This window comes from Tupaia chinensis, unplaced genomic scaffold, assembly GCF_000334495.1.
Source record: "Tupaia chinensis unplaced genomic scaffold, TupChi_1.0 Scaffold139962_1, whole genome shotgun sequence".
NCBI classification, from domain to species: domain Eukaryota; kingdom Metazoa; phylum Chordata; class Mammalia; order Scandentia; family Tupaiidae; genus Tupaia; species Tupaia belangeri.
In genome coordinates, this window is record NW_006199840.1 from 47,529 (window position 1) to 59,419 (window position 11,891).

At 38.5% G+C, this 11,891-nt stretch overlaps 1 pseudogene; it reads right to left on the reverse strand.

Moving 5' to 3' along the window:
• Window positions 1–9,404: 9,404 nt before the first annotated feature.
• LOC102485693 (U3 small nucleolar RNA-associated protein 18 homolog) lies at window positions 9,405–11,612 on the reverse strand (annotated as a pseudogene).
• Window positions 11,613–11,891: the final 279 nt, after the last annotated feature.

Here is an 11,891-nt window from a genome sequence, read left to right on the forward strand (position 1 = left end):
CATAGAGACAGAAAGCGAGAAATCACCCCTCAGAGGGGATGGTCACACTGCAATCCCTTCTCCTCCATTCTCCTCTTGGGATCGTGGGCACACACGCACACGTGCCTGGCGTGAGTTTTAAGCCACCAGGTCCGGGACGTGAACTGTGGTCGACTATGTGGGAGTCCAGCGACATAGCCATTACGCCAACTGCTGGTTCCCTCCAAGGGAGATTTTGACTTCCTGTATTATAGCCTTCATTTCTAACAGGTCCATTTGTTTCTTTTTTATAGTGTGTATTTCTTCTTTTAGATCTTGCAAGAATTTCCTCACCTGGAACTCGTCAGCTCCTTTCTCCTTTCTCTTCTGCAGTTCATTGTCTCTCTTTTCTTCCATCTCTTGTAAGCTTCGTCATTATGAATATTCTAAATTCTTTATCAGACATTTCCATGAGTTTCATTGTATTGTCTTGTGGGGACACGTTTAGAGAGAGAATCTCAGGTGTGGGGACATGCTCTGAGCAAATACCACCTGTCTTTCTGGGGTTTGGCAGAACCTTGTAATTTGTCTTTTCCTTGACCTTCGCTGCAGACACAGCAAGGGTGGAAATTACTAGGGGCTTAGTAAAGTTCAGTTCCTGCTCTGCATCTAAAAGGTTCTTTAGCCTTCTCTGGGTGTGGTGGTGCACTCCTTATGGAGAAGTTCTTTAGTTTCTTCCCCACACCTAACAGCTAGGTTTCTCTGCATTAGAAAAGATGAGACTTTCTCTTGATGGGATTATCACCAAGGGATACACCTGGCCCAGTATGATTAAGCCCTTATAGATTTGTTAACTGCTTCTTATTGTCTGTAACTTGGCAACCAATCTGTGAAGTGTCATGAAACATACATGTGTAATGTCTCCTTGTACTATAAATAAAGAGGCCCAGTTTGTCTGGGAGGCTCAAGCAGTGGCCAAGCGAGCAGCTCAAGCAGCAGCACAAGTTGCTTGGGCTACCTAGGCTCAGGCTGCCTGTGTCCATTTCTACTCTATCCCTTTGTCTCATTCTTTCCAATTTCCTGGTCCTGGCAAGGTAGAGGGCTTTCTCGGCTTTCTCTTTCTTGTCCTCTTTCTCTTGCTCACCCAGCAGCCCCCTGATCATGATTCAGCTAGACCCAAGCCCTGGGGTAGACGCCGACATTGTCTAAGGATGAAGAGGAGTTATTATTTTCCCTTGGAGGAGAGGAATTTTCTCACTTTCCCATATTTTTTTTCTTTTTCTTCTTTTTTTTATGAGCAATTTTTGCTACAGGGCACATGCGCTCACCAGAAAGACAGAGAGAGATAGAAAGATAGAAAGCAAGAAATCACCCAAGGAGGATGGTCATGCTGTATTCTCCTCTTGGGATCTTGGGCACGCACACACACATGCTCCACATGAGTTTAAGCCACCGGGTTCTGGATTTGAATCGTGGTCGACTACATGGGAGTCCAGTGACATAGCCATTATGTCAACTGCTGGTCCCGCTTTCCCATATTTCTTGTGACCCTGCGGTGATTTGTAGTCATCTAAGGGATGGTGCATTTCTTCCTAATTCTTTTTTTTTTTTTTTTGAGAGGTTTTTGCTATAGGATGCGTGCGCTCGGTAGGCAGACACAGACAGAGAGACAGAAAGCGAGAAATCACCCCCCAGGGTGGATGGCCACGCAGCAATCCCTTCTCCTCCATTCTCCTCTCGGGTTCTTGGGCACACACGCCCACACTCCCGGCATGAGTTTTAAGCCACCGGGTTTGGGACTCAAACCACGGTCGACTATGTGGGAGTCCAGCGACATAGCCATTATGCTAACTGCTGGTCCCATCTTCCTAATTCTTGAAGTTCAATCTGAGTGTTCAGCGGTGTGCCGAAGGAGGTGATCTGCAATCTCTCTTCCATTCCGTTTTCACTCTTTGTGCATTAGATTCAGTGGGAATAGAGGAATATTCTGACCCTAATTGTATTCAGATGTTTGGAAGCTGTTCACTTGGACCTGTCCAGACACTTAGTGCATAGAGGACACTATAAATGAGTCTGGAGGGCGAAGTCTGCAGAAAATCTTCATTTTTCGTCAAGGAAACCAATATTTCAGACCTGAAGTATGGTATCCGTCTCAAAATCTTTTTAAACATCTATATGTCTTTCTCTGTAACCAACTTGCTCATTCCTTAGCTTATTTTTTTAAATAGTCTTTTATTAGAATTAGTTAATTGTATTTATTAATTATTATTATTATTAATTTGACCAGAGAGAGACAGAGAAAGAAATGGAATGCAAGAAAGAAAGCTACCAGGTTCAGGACTTGCACCACAGTCAGCCACATGGGAGTCTAGCTCCTCAACCACCATGCCACCTGCTGGCCCCTCCTTAGTTTATTTACTACTAATTTTTGCCTTTTTCATATTGATTCTTCTCAATTCTTTGTGAATTAAATAATCTAGCATTTCCCATCCATAGAGGAAAAATAAGTACATTTATATTTTCTTCTAAAGTTATTATGTTTTCACTTTTTAATTTTTAATATTTTTAATGGAAAAGGTACTTTATGAAAATGTTAAATGAAAAGAGAATGGGGTAACTTATTTATATTAGACAAAATACAGTTTAAGTCAATCTGTCACAGGATACAAATAAAATCATTATATAATAAGAAAGGAGTTCATTTATAAAGATATTATAACAATGATAAATATATATTCACCATATATAGGAGTAATTAAATATATGAAGCAATTATTAACAAAACTGGTGGGAGAAATAGACACAAAAAGTAAATAAATAAAATTATATTCTGTGTTCATACGTGGTAGAATTAACATTGCTAAAATATACATATTACTCAAATTGGTTTATGTATTCAGTGAAATTCCTGTAGAGTCCAATTGCATTTTCCACACAGAAAAAAAAAAAAAAAAAAAAAAAAAAAAACAACTGCTATGTAACCAAAAGGTCTGTAAAGGGCCAAAGCAATTTTTTTGTTTGTTTAAATAATTATGTTATTTAATTTTATTTATTTATTTATTTAAATTTGACCAGATAGGGACAGAGAGAAAGAGAGAGACAAAGTGAGAAAGCAAGTCACCAGGTCCATGACTCAAACTGTGGTCAGCCATGTGGGAGTACAGTGCCCCTTAACCACCACTCCACCTGCCAGCCCCAAAGCCAAAGCAATTTTTTTCTTCTTTTTTGGGGGGGAATTATTTACTTAATTGGCTCTACTTGTAATTATTATCTTTTAATTTGACCAGAGAGATAGAAAGGGAAAGCGAGAAAGCAAGCCTCCAGGTCTGGTACTCAAACCATGATCAACCATGTGAGAATCCAGCACCTTTAACCACCACGGCAGCTGCTGACCCTAGCCAAAGCAATTTTTTAACAAAAAGAACAAAGCTGAAGGCATTGTGTTATCTGATTTTACACTACATTACAATAATCAAAACAGCAGGGCACTGGCATAAAACCAGATATATGGAACAATGAAACAAAATGTTTTTTTCTTTCTTTCTTTCTTTCTTTCTTTCTTTCTTTCTTTCTTTCTTTCTTTCTTTCTTTCTTTCTTTCTTTCTTTCTTCTTTCTTTCTTTCACATTTAATTACATTTATCTTTACAGTGTACAACACTGCTTTTTCCAACATGAATACCATGCATATCAGTCAAGATAAAGACATTACTATATACATTATCATCAGCAAATAGCTTTTCATTTTTTTGTCAATTAAATGCACATTTTTCCTTTCCCTGTTCCCCTCCCTTCCTCTATTACCCACCCCTTTCTTACCCTTATCCTTTTCTTTACTTTCTCTAGTATCTCAAATTACCCTCCCTACTTCTAGACCTTCCAAACTTTCAGTTTCTGCTATATAGCACAAACAATTGGTATATATTGATTGGGGACATACAAAGTCTGTCTTTCATTGTACTGTTTGCTTCACTTAGCATTAAGTCTTCTTCTTTTTTTTTTTTTTTGGAGAGATTTTCACTATAGGGCACGTGTGCTTGCCAGACAGACAGAGAGAGACATAGAGGCAGAAAGTGAGAAATCACCCTCCAGGGGGGATGGTCACACCGCAATCCCTTCTCCTCTCAGGATCTTGGGCACGCATACACACACGCCCGGCATGAGTTTTAAGCCACTGGGTCCAGGACGCGAACCGCGGTTGACTACGTGGGAGTCCAGCAACATAGCCATTACGTTAACTGCTGGTTCCCAGCATTAAATCTTGTATACTAATCCACTTTATATCAAATGTTAAGGTTTCAATTTTTTTTATGGTTGAGTTGTATTCCGTAGAGTACATATGTCACATTTTTTTCAAACCAATCATCTATTTTTGGACATTTGGGTTGATTCCATATCTTAGCGATTGTAAATATTGCTGCAATAAACATGGATGTGCAAGTGTTTTCCTGACTGAGAGGTTTTTTTTAATCCTTTTGTAAATACCTAAGAACAGAATGAATGGGTCATATGGTAGTTCTATTTGTAGCTTTCTGAGGAATCTCCATATCATTCTCCAAAGTGGTTGTACTAATTTACATTCCCACAAATAGTGTAGGAGAGTCCCCAATTTACCACAGCCTCATCAGCGCTTATCATTATTTATTTTTTAAATTTTCACCATTCTGACTGGGGTTAAGTAGTATCTCATTTTGATTTTGATTTGTGTTTCTCTTATGATAAGAGTTGTCAAGCACATTTTCATATGTTTTTGAGCTGTTTATATATCTTTTTTGGAGAATTGTCTAGTTAGCTCATTTTCCCATCATTTAATTGGATTGATTCTTTTTTCTGTGTAAGCTGCTTGAGCTTCCTCTATATTTTGCTTATCAGTCCCTTATCTAAGTTATAGTTTGTAAATATATTCTCCCACTCTGAGGGCTATCTTCTCACTCATTGTTTCTTTTGTTGCACAGAAGCTTCTCAGCTTAAATAGTCCCATTTGCCTGTTCTGGGAACTATTGCCTGTGCTTTGGAGGTCTTCTTTAACAAGTCTTTGTCTACTACAAGGTCTCCAAGAGTTTTCCACCAGTAGTTTTATAGATTGAGGTTTTATGTTTAGATATTCAATTCATTTTTAGTTAATTCTTGTTAGTGGTGAGAGGTTAGGATCCTGTTTCATCCTTCTGCAGGTGGATATCCAGTTCTCCCAGCACGATTTGCTGAAGAGATTTTCTTTTTTCCATTGGATTGTCTTGTGTCCTTTGTCAAGGATCAGTTGGCTGTATGTTTTGGGGTTGCATTAAATTTGTACATTAATTTGGGTAGGATTGACTTCTTGATAATATTAATTCTTCAAATCCAGGAGCGTGGGATGTTTTTCCATTTTTCGTATCATTTGAAATTTCTTTTTCTAGTGTGTCATAGTTTTCCTTATAGGGATCTTTGATGTCTATATAGGTTTATTCCTACATATCTTATTGATTTTGTGCCTACTGTAAATGGTATTTCTTTCTTCAATTCTGTCTCAGTCCATTGTTGGTATATAAAAATGCTATGGATTTTTGTATGTTGATTTTGTATCCTACCACTCTACTATATTCACTTATCACTTCCAGGAGCTTTTTGTGGATTCTTTCAGATTTTCTATGTATAGCATCATATCATCTGCAAATAGAGATAATTTCACTTCTTCCTTTCCTATTTGGATGCCTCTTATTTGACTCTTTTGTCTAATTGCATTGGTTAAATCTTCCAGTCCTATGTTAAGAAGGAGTGGAGAAAGTGGGCAGCCTTGTCTTGTTCCACCTTTCAGCTTTTTCCAATTTGGTATGATGTTAGCTATGTATTTTTCATAGATGGCTTTTATTGTGTTGAGGAATATCTCTTTTATGCTGATTTTGCTGAGAGTCTTAATTAGATTTATTGAATGTTTTTCTCCATCAATTGATATGATCATATGGTTTTTAATCTTTCCTTTTGTTAATGTGAGGTATTACATGTATTGTTTTGCATATGTTGCACCATCCTTGCATCCCTAGAATAAAGTCTACTTGGTAATGATGTATAATCTTTTTAATATGTTGTTGAATACAATTTGCTAGTATCTTGTTGAGAATTGTTGCATTCATAGTCATCAGGGATATGGGCCTGAAGTTTGCTTTTTTTTGTCATGTCTTTGACTTTGGAATTAAGATGATGACAGCTTCCTAAAATGAATTTGGGAGGGTTCCTTCATTTTGAAATGTTAGAAATAATTTAAGGAGAATTGAGGTTAGTATTTCTTTAAAAGTTTTGTAGAATTCAGAAATAAATCTGGGACCAGTAGTTAGTGTAATGGCTATGTCGCTGGACTCCCATGTAGTCGACTGCAATTCGCATCCTGGACCCGGTGGCTTAAAACTCACGCCGGGCGCATGTGCGTGCATGCCCAAGATCCCAAGAGGAGAATGGAGAAGGGATTGCAGTGTGGCCATCCCCCCGGGGGGTGATTTCTGGCTTTCTGTCTCTTTCTGTCTGTCTGGTGAGTGCACACACCCTATGGCAAAATCCTCTCCAAAAAAAAAAAAAAAAGAATTCAGAAGTAAATCCATCAGGAACTGGGCTCTTCCTTGTTGGGAGAATATTTATTACTGACTCAATCTCATTGCTTGTTATGAGTCCATTCAAACTTTCTATTTCTTCTTGGTTCAATCTTGGTAAGTTTTATGTGTCCAGAAATTTGTACATCTCATCTAGATTTTTTTGTTTGTTGGCATATAGTCTCAGATAGTATTCTCTGATGATATTTTGTATTTCTGTTAGACCCATTGTAATAATGCCTGTTTTCTTGCTTATTTGATTTATCTGGTTTCTTTCTCTATTCTTCGATTTATTGAATGTTTTTCTCCATCAATTGATATGATCATATGGTTTTTAATCTTTCCTTTTGTTAATGTGAGGTATTACATGTATTGTTTTGCATATGTTGCACCATCCTTGCATCCCTAGAATAAAGTCTACTTGGTAATGATGTATAATCTTTTTAATATGTTGTTGAATACAATTTGCTAGTATCTTGTTGAGAATTGTTGCATTCATAGTCATCAGGGATATGGGCCTGAAGTTTGCTTTTTTTTGTCATGTCTTTGACTTTGGAATTAAGATGATGACAGCTTCCTAAAATGAATTTGGGAGGGTTCCTTCATTTTGAAATGTTAGAAATAATTTAAGGAGAATTGAGGTTAGTATTTCTTTAAAAGTTTTGTAGAATTCAGAAATAAATCTGGGACCAGTAGTTAGTGTAATGGCTATGTCGCTGGACTCCCATGTAGTCGACTGCAATTCGCATCCTGGACCCGGTGGCTTAAAACTCACGCCGGGCGCATGTGCGTGCATGCCCAAGATCCCAAGAGGAGAATGGAGAAGGGATTGCAGTGTGGCCATCCCCCCGGGGGGTGATTTCTGGCTTTCTGTCTCTTTCTGTCTGTCTGGTGAGTGCACACACCCTATGGCAAAATCCTCTCCAAAAAAAACAAAAAAAAAAAAAAAAGAATTCAGAAGTAAATCCATCAGGAACTGGGCTCTTCCTTGTTGGGAGAATATTTATTACTGACTCAATCTCATTGCTTGTTATGAGTCCATTCAAACTTTCTATTTCTTCTTGGTTCAATCTTGGTAAGTTTTATGTGTCCAGAAATTTGTACATCTCATCTAGATTTTTTTGTTTGTTGGCATATAGTCTCAGATAGTATTCTCTGATGATATTTTGTATTTCTGTTAGACCCATTGTAATAATGCCTGTTTTCTTGCTTATTTGATTTATCTGGTTTCTTTCTCTATTCTTCTTAACTAATCTAGCTAATGGTGTGCCAATTTTGTTTATCTTCTCAGAGAACCAGATTTTGATTTTATTTATTTTCTGTATAGTTTTTTATACTCTCTTTCATTTATTTCTGCTTGAATCTTCATTATTTCTTTTCTTCTGGAATTTTTTGTTTGTTTGTTTTTTGTTTGTTGTTGTCTTTCCAGTTCCCTGGGTTTTGTTGTTAGGTTATTTACTTGCCACTTTTCTGTTTTTTTTTTTTTTTTTTTTTTGGGCATTAATTGCTATGAACTTCCCTCTTACGACTACTTTTACTGTGTCCCATAGGCTATAAACACTTGTTTGTTCATTATCATTGGTTTCTAAGAAACTTTTAATTTCAGTCTTGATTTCTTCTATAGTTGTAAATAATTCAGGAGTAGGTTGTTTAGTTTCCATGTGTTTGTGAATTTTCAAGGGTTCTTCCTGTAGTTGATTTTGAGTTTGATTCCATAGTGGTCAGAAAAGATGCTAGGTGTATATTCTATACTTTTGGATTTGTAAATGCTTGCTTTGTATCCTATCTTGTGGGTCAGTCTTCAAAAATGTTCTATGGGGGTCAGCAGGTGGTGTGGTGGATAAGGGCACTGGACTCCCACATGGCCGACCACAGTTCAAGTCTCAGACCTGATGGCTTGCTTTCTCACTTTCCCTTTCTCAATCTCCCTCTCTCTCTTTCTGGTCAAATTAAAAAATAAAATGAATAATAAATAAAATTAAATAAATAATTCTTTAAAAAATGTTCTATGTAGGGGTGAGAAAAATGTTTATTTTGTGGTAGTTGGGTGAAATATTTTGTATATGTCTGTCAAATCCATTTCATGTAAGGTATCATTTAGATCTTCTATCTCTTTGTTTATTTTTTTCTAGATGATCTGTCCAGAGGAGTTAGCAGGGTGTTGATATTTCTACAATTATTGTGTTGCGATCTCTCTCTCTCTCCCTTGAGATCTAACAGTTTCTCTTTGATGTATTTAGGTGCTCCAGTATTGAGTGCATAGATGTTGACAAGTGTTATATCTTCTTGATGAACAAGTCCTTTTAGTACTATATAATGTCTTTCTTTGTCTCTTTTTACATCTTTCATCTTAAAGTCTATTTTGTCTGATACCTTGATACTCCAGCCTTTTATTTGGTTTTCCTAGGCATAGAATATCTTTTTCCAGCCCTTCATTTTCAGTCTATGTATGTCCTTATTAGTGAGGTGGGTTTCTTGTAAGCAGCATATAGATGGCTTTTGTTTTTGTATCCATTCAGCCAGTTTGTAAATGAAATAATTTAATCCATTAACATTCTGTGTTATTATTGATATTTGTGCATCTATCCCTGTCATTTTGTAAGCCATTTTCTTTTTTTTTCTCCTCTCTTATTTCTGTTTGTCTCTCTTTAGTTATTCTTATACAACACTCCCCTCAGTACTTACTGTAGAGCTGGTCTATTATTGGTGAATTCTTTCATTTTTTTTCTTTTTTGTTTTCAAACAAAAGGTGCCATGAATTTATTATAAGATTACCATTAACTTAAGTATAACTGGCTCTATAAATCACTATCCATATATTATTACAAATTCAGGAGTTTCTGAGAAGATATGTATCAGGACAGGCTTCTCACGTGACTTAGCTGGATTTCCAATCACCTCTTCAGAAGTCTGAGTAATGGTGCAACCTATACATCAGGGCCTTGCCCTTCTCATTCCCCAAGGCAAAGTATCCACTTCTGGGAGAAAAATCCAAGGTACAGATATGAGAAATATTCTTCCTTTTAACAACTGGGAAGTTTGAAAACACGGTACAGGAGGGAAGATGAACCAATCTGACTGATTTTTTCATTTTTTCTGAAGCAATTGCCAAGATTTCTGTAGTAGGATTGAAGGTCAGAGAAGTAACACCTGTAACCAAGTTAATTATAGCTTTTATTGGCTTTGGGTTTATTTCTTTTCTTTTCTTTTCTTTTCTTTTCTTTTCTTTTTCTTTTTTTTTTTTTTTTGGAGAGATTTTTGTGGGAGTCCAGCGACATAGCCATTACGCTAACTGCTGGTTTCTGGCTTCGGGTTTATTTCTTGAAGATGAGAATGTTGATTATATATGTTTACCACTCCACAATTAGAACTACAAGCCACATACTGTCCATTCCTAGATGCAGCAATGCTTACCCCATACAAACTGCCTTCATCAACAAATCTGTTCAGGCACTTCCTAGAGTTCACATCCCAAACATAAAAGTCTCCATCTCCAGAAGAGAATATTTTCTTACTATCTGAAGAGAATGTGGGGGACCAGCAGTTAGCGTAATGGCTATGTCACTGGACTCCCACGTAGTCGACCGTGGTTCGCGTCCCGGACCCGGTGGCTTAAACTCACGCCAGGCGCGTGTGCGTGCGTGCCCAAGATCCTGAGAAGAGAATGGAGGAGAAGGGATTGTGGCGTGGTCATCCCCCCTGGGGGGTGATTTCACTTTCAGTCTCTCTCTGTCTGTCGGGCGAGTGCACACACCCTATAGCAAAAAAATACCTCTCAAAAAAAAAAAAAAAAAAGAATGTGGATGCTGAAACCCATCCATTAATCTTCATACTACCAATCAGTTCTTTGGTCTTCATTGACAGTAAATGCACATATCCAGCAATGCCATTTATAAGCAAGAAAGACCCACCTGGGGAGACTTTGAAGCTCCTCACTATCTTCTCTTTCAAACCTCTCACTTGATACACAGGAATTAACTTTCCAGCCAGTGTATTATAGATGTAAAAAATCTTACTGTGGGTACTTGTGGCTAAAAGCTCTTCTCCATTAGCACTGAAATGAGCCTTAAAGATTGGAAACTTTGGGACCAGCAGTTAGTAATGGCTATGTCGCGTGACTGCCATGTAGTCCACGGTTCGCGTCCCAGACCTGGTGGCTTAAAACTCACTTTCTGTCTCTCTGTCTCTCTCTATCTGTCTGGCAAGCGCACGCGCCCTATAGCAAAAATCCTCTCCAAAAAAAAGGAAACTTTTCCAAATAAATGCTCTAGATTTTAGGATTTGTTTTTCCATCAAACCTGAAAGAGAAACACAGCATGGTCTAATTCTGAGACCATCACAACCTGCGCACGAGGGCACAGAGGAGATCTGAGAGGTAGTGGGATGTTCAGCATTAGCATGCTGGCAGTTCTTCATCTTCAAGATTCCTCTTGGAAGAGAAGTTGACATGGATATGAAGTTCCCAGTCCTTTGCAACGAATCATCTTCATCCTCTTCACTCTCATCATCTGAAGATGTTTTCCACTTACTGGTCTCTGCCCATGCAGGTACTCTCCCCATGGCTTGCTGGAACTCTTCTTTAAGTCTCTTCTGAAGCTTGTCTTTTGGGAGTTTAACTTCACTGGCATTTTTCACCATATCCTTCCGAAACCAGTTGGTCACCATACAACCATTTATTCGTCTTCATCTTCTTCCTGCACCCACACTGGCTTCTTCTGATGTGGAAAATTATATTTTGCTTCATTCTCCACTTCTGAGTCACCTGAGTCTTCGTTGTACCCGCAGGCCCCGCAGACGCCGCAACAGAGCGTCCTCATCGTCCTCAACATCACCAAAGACCAGCTCCTCCAAGCAGCGCTCCGTGGCCGGTTTGTCCTCCTCCAGCGTCAGGCGGTTCCGTAGCCAGAGCAGTCTCTCTGCCGCCACCGCGGTTACTGCAATGCCAGCCGCTGCTGCCTTCGGCCGGGCCGCGGTTTCCGCCGGGATGAAGGGGCAGCTTTTCTGGACTGCCCGCCTAGCCTTGTTCTGGCTCTCCGATCCAGCTTCGCTCTGGCTCTCTGGTCGGGTTTCTTTAGGCTTCTCAGTTCTGGCGGCATCGTTGGGTTGGAGGAGAAATGCAGGCATTCACGTGGAACCTCACTGCGCGTGGGCTCCTCAATTTTTTATTTTGAGTATACTTTAATTTGTTCTTATCATTTGAAGGATAATCTTGCTGGATACAGTATTCCTGGTTGAAATTGTTTTTCTTTTAATGTTTTGAATACATCTTCTCATTCTTTCCTTGTCTGCATTGCTGCAGTTGAGAGGTCTGATGTTAGCCTAATGGAATTAACCTTTATAAGAAACCTGACGTTTCTTTCTTGCCAGTTTTAGAA